At 38.9% G+C, this 10,841-nt stretch overlaps 1 pseudogene across 1 annotated transcript in view; it reads left to right on the forward strand.

Moving 5' to 3' along the window:
- LOC308609664 (putative helicase senataxin) overlaps positions 1-10,841 on the forward strand; it is a 60,628-nt pseudogene that overhangs the window by 47,257 nt on the left and 2,530 nt on the right. Inside the window, exons 18-22 of the transcript in view lie at positions 1,540-1,727; positions 2,348-2,440; positions 4,127-4,291; positions 7,742-7,840; positions 8,445-8,532. The product of the transcript in view is annotated as a putative helicase senataxin (transcript). The remainder of the gene's footprint in view (positions 1-1,539; positions 1,728-2,347; positions 2,441-4,126; positions 4,292-7,741; positions 7,841-8,444; positions 8,533-10,841) is intronic.

Here is a 10,841-nt window from a genome sequence, read left to right on the forward strand (position 1 = left end):
ACTAGATTCAGAATGTCAGATGGCTATAGGGAATGTATAAATTTGTGTATATGTATGTAGGTTTTTTTTTTTTAATTTATGGCTGTGTTGGATCTTCGTTTCTGTGTGAGGGCTTTCTCTAGTTGTGGCAAGTGTGGGCCACTCCACATCACGGTGCGCGGGCCTTTCACTATCGCGGCGTCTCTTGTTGCGGAGCACAGGCTCCAGACGCGCAGGCTCAGTAATTGTGGCTCATGGGGCCAGCTGCTCCGTGGCATGTGGGATCTTCCCAGACCAGGGTTCGAATCCTTGGGTCCTGCATTGGCAGGCAGACTCTCAACCACTGTGCCACCAGGGAAGCCCTGTATGTAGGTTTAGACCTTGTTTAAAGGTGGAGGAATCAGTCTGTACCAAATTACCTTTTTTCCAGTCAGTAAATAGATCAGGGATATGTTCATGTCAAAACATAAAAATCTCCATCATTTTGTAGGATGGACTCAGTTTTTTTTTCTGGAAGTAGATGTGTTACCTCATATAAACCTCTTTCTTTTTTCACAGAGTGAAATAAATGAGGTTTTTTAGCTAACTTGAATAGATAAACTTTGGGGGGTATAGATGAAATTGCCAAATGTCTACTAAAAATATTCTCTTTAATTATAGAAACCTATTTAATATCACATATGTAAATAATCACATATATAACTAATATAAATAAGAAGTAACGCCTGTTTTCTCCACTCTGATAGTTTGTGAAACAGGTTTATTAAAACTTTGCACATACATCTTCAACGCTCATATTGTCAACGTCACTCATAAAGATTGCATCATCCTAGTGGGTTTTCCAGAGCACATTTTTTGCTTCTAGATTATTTAAGACGTAATACTTTTTGAATCTTGATATGATGCTACCATTGAAAAGTATATCCCAAGGCACGACTGTGATAACATTAAGACAGTTTTCTTTGTTTGTCAATTAAGTCACTGTGTTTCAGATCACAGGTTTGTAACCCTTTCTTGGATTTATGAAATCAACTTAGTTGCCTGTGTCCTCCACTAGAATGTAAGCTCTGTGACATTTGATCTTCACTGTAGACTGTCAGCACCCGAAATTTTAGCTGCTTGGTATATGATGGATGGATGAAGAAAGTGGTCTTTCAGAGGCTTATTTACAATGGCATTCATTATTTCTAGTTGTGATAGCATAGCCCAGAAATAATTGTTAAAATCTGTGTTACAGTTCTTTGCTGCTTTTATCATTGATTCTTTCAGGTGACCCCTGTTAGCACCTATAAAATAGCGAGAGTTGTGGTCATTCACAAGATCACATCTCGTTCATAAGCAGTATGTGGGTTTTCTAAATAAGGGGAAAATACCTTAACTTTTGTAGTCAAGCTACATGGCTTTTCTAGGGCTGGAGTCAGAAATATCTTCTCTCTCTGAATCTTTGGTTGTTGGTAATACCTTGTACATTTGAGAGGTCAGTGATTGTTTTTTTTTTTTAATAGTGGGAAAAGTACACATGAATTCTTGCAGATTATTGTTTTGTTTTCCTCCTTTCAGAAGGCCCAGGAGTATGGCTATGACCAGTCGATGATGGCCCGCTTCTACAACCTTCTGCAAGAGAATGTGGAGCACAACGTGATTGGCAGGCTGCCTGTCTTACAGCTTACCATTCAGTACAGGATGCACCCAGACATATGTCTCTTCCCTTCTAATTACATTTATAACAGGAACTTGAAAACAAATAGGTGAGCTCTGTTCATTGCATGTTCACCTGTTTTATTTGTAGGTTTGGCTGCTTAGGAAGAATAGCTCTTTTGTTGTGCTTTTAGGTCTTGTTATTAAAAACACAAAGGTTTAATAATTTTAATTACAAAAGTCCTATTGATTGTAGCAAATGCAGATAAATGAAAAGAAAGGGATAAACACAACCCCTATTGATATTACCCAGAAGCAATCACTGGTAACATTTTGTTATATCTACTTCCAGTCCTTGTACTATGCACATCTTTTTTTTTTACTTTTTCTCCTTTTTTTGGAGGAAAAAAGCACACCATGCTCTACATAGTATACTGTAGCATGCATTTTTCATTTACTGTATTATGAGTAACTTTCCAATCATGATTGTTATATTTTAATTTACATGGGTCATTCTCCCTAATACTAGAATAGAAATGAAATTCACCTGCTACCTCTCACTAAAATATGTTATTTACAAGTATTGAATTTTATTTAAAAAGAAGGTCCTTCTTGTCCTCTTAACTTTCCCTTGCTCTCTTCCACAGAAAGAACAAATAGTAATAATAATTCTAAAACATTTTCTCTTGTAATTTAACTTGCATTCTAAATGGTGGCTGCTCTTTTGTAGAATGACAGAGACCATTTGGTGTTCATCTGACTGGCCATTTCAACCCTACCTCGTGTTTGATGTTGAAGATGGTTCAGAAAAGCAGGATAATGAGTAAGTTCTCCTTTTTCTTCAGTCCCCACTGATGGTCCCAGAATTTTTATATTGTTTCTGTTCATATTTAAATTCAAAATACTTTCCATATAAATCTCTCTGCCTAGTGCCGGTGCACAATCATTTTCTTTTAGCTGGGTTGATAACTCCACCTTTTCAATCATAAATTACTGATGTCTTTATATATTTCAGTCTTGATTTTTTTTTCTTAACTGGGTAGTGGGGGTTATATTACCTAAAATGCGGTCAGCACTTCAGTAGATCCATGCTGAGATCCCAGCTGTGAGTAAAACAGATGTGGCCCCAGTGCAAGGCTGCTGTGGTCTAACAGGCGAGACAGACATTAACCAGGCCATCACCGTGGTGATTAATGGTTCCAGTTGGGTTAAGTATTGTGACGGATAAGTACAGATACAGTTGAATCAAGGTGTGAGGCAGAGGGTGGACAATACTTCCAGCATGTTGGATTGTGAATCAGGTGGTTTGTGAATGACAGCACAAAAGGAGCAGTGGTTGCTAATTAGCAAGCACCTCAGAGGAGCCGGGGCTTCTTGTGAGAGAATAAAGGAGGAGGAGCCCGGAGGCTGCATTTGTTAGCACAGATAGAAATGCCACCCCTGCATCATGACGTATGAAGAAATAGAAATTCCACCTCTGTGTCAAGAGAGAGCTGCAAAGCAAGTGGTGTCCTCCATGAGAATAAGATATTAGTTAATAGTGGTGGAAGGAGGAGCCCCTCAGTGAAGAAGTTAGAAATACGGAGCAGTTGGCTGGGGGTTTGCTATTCCAGAGGGACTGTGGAAGTTGTAGTGGGGTCTGTTGGAATGGAGCAGGGGATTGAGAGTTTACCGCATAAGTATTATGGAGATGGATGGTCACGGGAAGAGAGTTGGCCTGAGAGGTGGCCAAATAAAGCTTTCAGGTATGGAAAAGAAAGCTAGCTGACTGGCTTGTCCGTATAGTAAGTCTTGAAATTAGAATAGTGAATATTTAAGGCTTTAAAGTGAGACAGATAAGGTAGCCTCGGGAATAAAGTTGCGCGTGCAGGGCATCCCCCAGTGTGCACACATGTTGCATTTGGTATGGTGATGAGGGAACGCATTGTAGTTCAGGAGATGAGTTGGGAGTGCAGGATGAGGCCATCAAGGACAGAGGACGTGATCCTGCTGTAGGGCCCCGTGTTTGTTCATCTCTGGGAGCCGGGTCACATTTAGTCCGTGTGGCTGCCATTCTCTCGGTCATGTGGTGCATGATCTGCATGACCTGTGGTGGGGAATGCAGGAAGGTAGTACATCTGAAGCACTTTTCTCAGTGTTGGGAAGATAGTCAATCCTTAATGTTAGCTATTCATTAGTCATATCTTCATTATTATTATGAATACTTTCGTTCTCACTGTGGCTATCCCTGTTTTAATAAGTGAAGAAACTGGTGCCTTAACATCACGTAACTCGAACCACTTTTCTCTCCTACAACTTTGTGTTTCACTGGGCAGTTATTTTTATATTTATTCATATGTACAATATTAATGGTCATTATAACAGCCTCTTTGAATCACTGCTGACTGAATAAAGATGAAACCTACCTATGTACCCTTTACTGTAGTGGAAAACAAAGTGGAACTTAACTTAGCAATTGGACTGCTATTAGTTTTGATGTGTTGTATTTTTTTGTTTTCATCTTATTTAGCTCATATGTAAATGTTCAAGAAATAAAACTGGTAATGGAAATAATTAAACTTATGAAAGACAGAAGAAGGGATGTTACTTTCCGAAACATTGGCATAATAACCCATTACAAGGCTCAGAAGACGATGATTCAGAAGGATTTGGACAAAGAGTTTGATAGAAAAGGGTGAGGCATCTCTATTTTTACAGAGATTTTGAGTTTTTCTGTTGAATTAAAAAGAAGAAAGAGGGGATAGAAGGAAAGAAGCAAAGGAAACTTAACTCTAGGGAGTGGTCTTAGACCCTGGTAGTATAGAACAAGGAGACTAGGACCCTGGCTCCATAGACTTGTGCTGGGAGGGAGTGTGGTTACACGTGTAGCCCCTGCAGATGGAGTGCCTCCTGCCAGTTCAAATGTCATCACCGTTACACTTGACAATGGAAGTGACTGAGAAATTCTTCAGGCCTTTACCTTTAGTTGGATGACTTGTTATCTGAATTCTAACTCTACTGAGAATCATGTATTCACATTTTCACTTACAATAAATTATTTAACCCTTTTAGTGCCTTCATATATAGGGTGAAGATCATGTTTTTGTCTCCTTTATGCCTCAACAGTAAAATAAAAAAATTAAATATTAGAAATCCATTAACTCAAAAGTTTCTGCACCTAGAAGCACACAAAGTACCAAAATTGACTCTAGGAAAAGCCAGAAACTTTGGATAGACCTATTAAATGTAAAAAGAGTGAGTTAGTAATCACTTTCCAACAGAGAAAAACAGAGGATCAGGCTTCACAGGTGAATTCTGTCCAACATTAAGAATTAGCACCAGTCCTATGCAAATGCTTCCAAAAAATAGAAGGGAACACTTTCTAACTCATTTTATGGGGCCATTATTACCCTGATACCAAAGCCATGGAGACATCACCAGAAAAGAAAACTATGGACCAATATCCTTTATGAATATGGATGCAGAAGTTCTCAACAAAATAATGGCAGCTGAACTCAACAGCATATTAAAAGGATTATTTACCACAGCCAAGTGGAATTTATCTCAGGAATGCAAGGTTGGTTCAACATATGAAAATCAGTCAGTGTGATATACCGTATTAAAGGGGGAAACCCCACATGATGGTGATCATCTGAATAAATGTGGAAAAGACATGTGACTGAATGCAGCAACCTTTCATGATAAAGATACTCAACAAACTAGGAAGAGAAGGGAACTTCCTCAACCTAATAAAGAGCATCTATGAAAAACCCACAACTAACACATCATACTTGATGCTAAGATTGAAAGCTTTCCCCCTATGATGAGGAAGGATGCCACTCTCTACTCTCTCTACTTGCACTACTGTGCAGCACTGTATTAGAAGTTCTATGCAGAGCAATTAAGCAAGAAAAGGAAATAAATGGCATCCATATTGGAAAAGAAGAAGTAAAAGTGTCTCTTAACAAATGGCATAATCTGGGACTTGCCTGGTGGTCCAGTGGTTAAGACACCATGCTTCCACCGCAGGGGGCATGAGTTTGATCCCTGGTCAGGGAACTAAGATCCTGCATGCTGTGTGGCCACAAAAAATCCAAAAACAAACAAACAAAAAAAAAACACACGCAAAAAGCTAACAACAACAACAAAAAAAACAAACGGCATACTCTTACATCTAGAAAAACCTAAAAAAATCTATGCAAACTACTGGTCCTTATAAACAAGTTCAGCAGAGTTGTAAGGTACAAGATCAGTATACAAAAATCAGTTGTATTTCTTTACACTCTAGAGAAGTCTGAAAAGGAAAATTTCTTAAAATTCCATTTACACTAGCATCATAAAGAACAAAATACTTCGGAGTAAATGTAACCAAAGAAGTGTGAGCTCATACACAGAAGGACAAAACGTTGTTGAAAGAATTTAAAGTACTAGATAAATGTAAAGACATGTCATGTCCATGGATCGGAAGACTTAATATTGTTAAGATGGCACCATTCCCCAGGTTGATCTACAGATTCATTGTTACCTCTGTTAGAATTCCAGCTACCTTCTTTTACAGAAATGGACAAGCTTATTCTAAAATTCACATGGAAGTGCAAGAGACCCTAAATAGCTTGATAGAGAACAGTGTTGGAGGGCTCACACTTCCCTCTTTCAAAATTTACTACAAAGCTATCAACACTGGTACTGTCATAAGGGTAGACATATATAGACCAATAGAATAGAAGTGAGATTCCAGAAATCAATCCATACATTCATGGCCAGTTGATACTCAACAAGGGTGCCAAGCCTACTCATTGGGGAAATAATACTTTTTCAACAAATGGTGCTGGAATAACTGGATATCCACCCGCAAAAGAATGAATTTAGACCCGTGTCTCACACTGTATAGAGTAATTAACTCAAAATGAATGAGTGCTCTGAATCTAAGAGACAAAACTATAAAACTTACAAGGAAACAAAGGTAAATTTATATGACCTCAGATTAGGCAACAGATTCTTAGATATGATACCCAGGCACCAGTAACCAAAGGAGAAGTAAATCGGCCTTCATAAAAATTAAAAACTTACGTGTTTCAAAGGACACACTATCAAAAGAGTGAAAGAAAACACACAGAGTCGGAGAAAATACTTGCAAAATATTTATCTGACAAGTCATATCCAGCATATATAAAGAACTCATACAACTTAATAAAATGATAATCTAACTTTTTAAGCGGGCAATGGATGTGAAGAGCATTTCTCAAAAGAAGATAAACAGAAATCCAACAAGCACATGAAAAGCTGCTCCACATCATTTGTCATGAGGGAAATGCAGATCAAAACCACAGTGAGGAGATATCATTTCACACCCACCAAGATGACTGTCATTACAAAAAAAAAAAAAAAAACAATAACAAGTTTTGGAAGGGATGTGGAGAAATTAGAATACTTACACATTGCTGATGAGAAACTGCAGAAAACAGTTTGGCAGTTCCTCCTAAAGTTGAACATAGAATTACCACGTGACCCAGCAATTCCACTCCTAGGTACATACCTGAAAGAATTGAGAAAGGGTTCACACAAAAGCTTGTACATGAATGTTCGTAGCAGCATTATTCATGATAGTCAAAAAGTGGAAACAACCCAAATGTCCCAAAATGGTACCTAGGTAAGAAGTAAATTGTGTATCTGTACAAGCGAATAGTCAGTCGTGGAAGGAATGAAGTACTGTTACCAGTCTACGACACGGATGAACCTTGAAAACATTATGCTAGGTGAAGGAAGCCCAACACAAAAGGTCCCATATTTTATGATTCCATTTATATGAAATTTCCCATGTAGAAAAGTCCATAGAGACAGACAGTAGATTAGTGGTTGCCAGGGCCTGGGGAGGGGGAGATAGAGACTGATGGCTGATAGGCACAGGGCTTCTCTCCTGGGTGATGGACATGCTATGAAATTAGATAGCGGTGGTGACTGCACACTGTAGTGAATGGACTCAACACCACCAAATGGTGTGCTTTAAAATGGTGAATTCTGTGTTATGTGAATTCTACTCCAGTTTTAAAAGATAGCACTACAAAAGTAAGAAATACTACTGTATAAATATGTATATTTAATAATTATCTTTTTTCAGCAAATATGTTTCTCTCTTCGTAAATAGGCCAGCAGAAGTAGATACCGTGGATGCCTTCCAGGGTTGTGAGAAAGACTGTATTATTGTTACATGTGTCAGAGCAAATGCCATGCAAGGCTCAATTGGGTGGGTAACTGTCATCATTGATTCTTTGCTTGTTTATGATCCAGAGTTAGATCTTTTTAATCACTGTTAGAGAATACCATCATTTGCTCTATTTTCTTATATAAAAACTTGAGTAATATCATGAAGGTTTCTTTTTTAAGTTGTGAAGTTGATCCACTGTTAGGTCTGCTTCTCTTGGTACCTTGTGTATTAACCCATGTCACAGTGTGAATCTGTTGTTTCACTTGATAAGAGTGAAACAGATTATTGAATCCAGTATATTTTGCAGGGGCATGCTCCTCTCCATGGTATGTGTCATAATTGATCTACTATCATATTTTTAGGATCTTTGAAGGCTTAAAAATCATACCATTAAAATTTCCAATATCTCATCCAAGTCAAAATAGGAAATCGACAGACAGATGCATCACTTTGAAGGAAAGCACTGGGCCTCTTGTTTGTTTGCTGTCCTTAATGGGAATTGCTTCTGTGTCGGGTCCTGCACCACGAGCTTAAAGCAGCAGCCCAAGAAAAGCTGTCTGAAATGCCTGTGTCTCACCTACACTGACATGCCGAGTCTTTCTGAAGAAAGAAGTAACTCTTTTTTTTTCCTTCTATTGCTTAGGTTTCTGGCAAGTTTGCAGAGATTGAATGTCACCATCACACGAGCCAAGTACAGCCTCTTCATCCTGGGACATTTGAGGACCCTGATGGTAGGTACATTCTAGAGGACCGGGGAACTCCAGAGTTTGCTCATGATGACTGATACCGGGTTGAGGTTTTGTTTTTATTTTTCATCAAAATGGAAATGATTTTGAGGCTACAAACAATAATGAGCCTCTTCCCACTGGTTGTTTTGTCCTCCAGCAGCTTCTTCCTGGGAGCTTTTATAATGCCTAAACCGCTCACCCTTTCTTAGCCCAAGACCCAGGTATCCGTAGTGTACTCTCAAGATGAGCTTTAAAAAAATTGTATCTACATCGTAGAATTGTTAAGAAGACATGTAAACCCATATATGTAAAGTGCTAGAAGATTGGTTAGCACTTAGTAAACACTCAGTAAATGTGGCTATTAGCCTAGCTTAATGCCAGAGAGAGGGGGAATTTGCAGGAAAGTGCTTGGATCTTCATTTCTGTCTTGGCACTTAGAGCAGCACTGCTTGCTGTTTCCCTTGAGGGGTGAGTGGCATCAGAGCTCATCCATGCGTACAGATACTCCTGTAGAAGGAGGGGCAAGTTTACATGTGTAGTCGACAAATAGTAATAGTACAGCTTAATTTGGTGAACCACAGCTAGATAAAGCATGTATTTGCCTGCCTCATTAGGTGTAATAACTCAGTTTCTCTAATTTCTGTATTTAACAGAGTCATTGTTTTATCTCAGGAGAGGTGCCAACTCAGTAGGATTTTCCCCTGTTTTGGTTAGTTCCACCAGAGGGCGCCCAAATACAGTCTTTCTCATTCAGCTCTTACCTAGATTTGTGGTCTTCAACCTTTGTTGTTTGTGTACCCCCTTGAAAGAATGTTTAAAAGCTGTGTATCCTCCGCTTTTAAGTTTATATTGAAAATGTTTCATCGTTAAGTGTTGATAAAGACTTTGTTTCTAATGTATTGTAAATATTTGACATTTTAAAAGAAAGCTATTAAAAATAAATCCATTATGCCACTCTTAAATATATCCAGTGGAATAGAGAGCAGTGCTATTCTTTCTGCTCTTTAAAATTGAATTGCCATTTATACTGTTTAGGATAAAATTCAGTGGGGGTAGTTTATATATTTTCATAATTAAAAGGCTTTCTGTTAATATGACTATTAGGCTTTTCTGCCACAAAATCTTTACATGTAAATTTGAAAATTTAAAGAATTGGTTTTCATAACGATTTAGGGAAACAGTGTGAAGGGTGTGTGGAACCTCTGGACTGTTTTGGTAACTTCCTATGAATGTATAGTTACCTCGAAGAGTTTTTTAAAAAAATATATTTTTCCTGTGACCATAAGGATCTGAGTATTAACAAATGATATCTTGTCAGTTGAGTAACATATTAACAATTACTCTTTTCACACAGTTGAATTTTGATAATGTTCAAACCCGAAAAGTAAAATGTTTATAGAGTTGTGTCTCTTAGATGCCCTGATTGCAGGAGCCTTCATAGGCACCCCTCTGTTTACCACCACCTCTATTTGACACCCAGGCGTGTTTACCTCCCCTAACTGTGTGCCCTGTGGTCAGATTTGGGACAGGTGAGACTTGTGGTTGTGAAGGATGGAGTGGAAGGGCAGAAAAGCCCCAGGAGGACATAGGGAACTGGGGTTTGGAAGCTGAGGTTTGGACATTGATTCCCAGAAATCGTGCTCACAACCCCCCGAGTAAGTCTCTGTGAGCCCCAGAGTCACCGTCACGCAGATTTGAAGACCACTGACGTCTAGCTGCAGTATAGACGTTATTATCTTCACTCTGGGAAGCCAGTGTGACAAAAAGAGACCGACAGAACAGAGTAGAAAAACTTCCAGTTTATCATTTGGACTTCGCAATCCAACTTGCGTATTTGTCCTTGGGCTTCCCCCTTCCCGAGCCTGTTTTTTTTTGTTTGTTTGTTTTGTTTTTTCAGCCCAGTTTCCCTTATGGAGATAGAATCAGTGATTAAGGCACTCGGTTTCCTCTGAGAAATCAAGACTAATAGCCCCTTCTCAGAACTGTTTTTGTGATCTAGGGATTGGATTAAACAGCAAGTTTAGGTGCAGTAGAATTGGCAGAAATAGCAGCAAGGCCATCTGCTTTACATCTGCTTTCCAGCCACAGGGTAGGACTCTCAAGAGCTCTCCTGAGTCAGGGAGATCTGAGCCTGGTACTGCTTACATGCTCCTTCCTGATGCATGTGGTCACCGTACCGTGCACTTGATTTACGTGACTTACTTTAAAAGGCCCTGTGAGGTCTGCATTGCCACCATAGTTTATCAAATCCAAGAAGCCAATAGTTATATAATGTTCGTCATTATTTTATGCTCCACTATTGAACTGTGACA

Source organism: Mesoplodon bidens (genome assembly GCF_964165515.1).
Source record: "Mesoplodon bidens genome assembly, chromosome: Y".
Taxonomy (NCBI): domain Eukaryota; kingdom Metazoa; phylum Chordata; class Mammalia; order Artiodactyla; family Ziphiidae; genus Mesoplodon; species Mesoplodon bidens.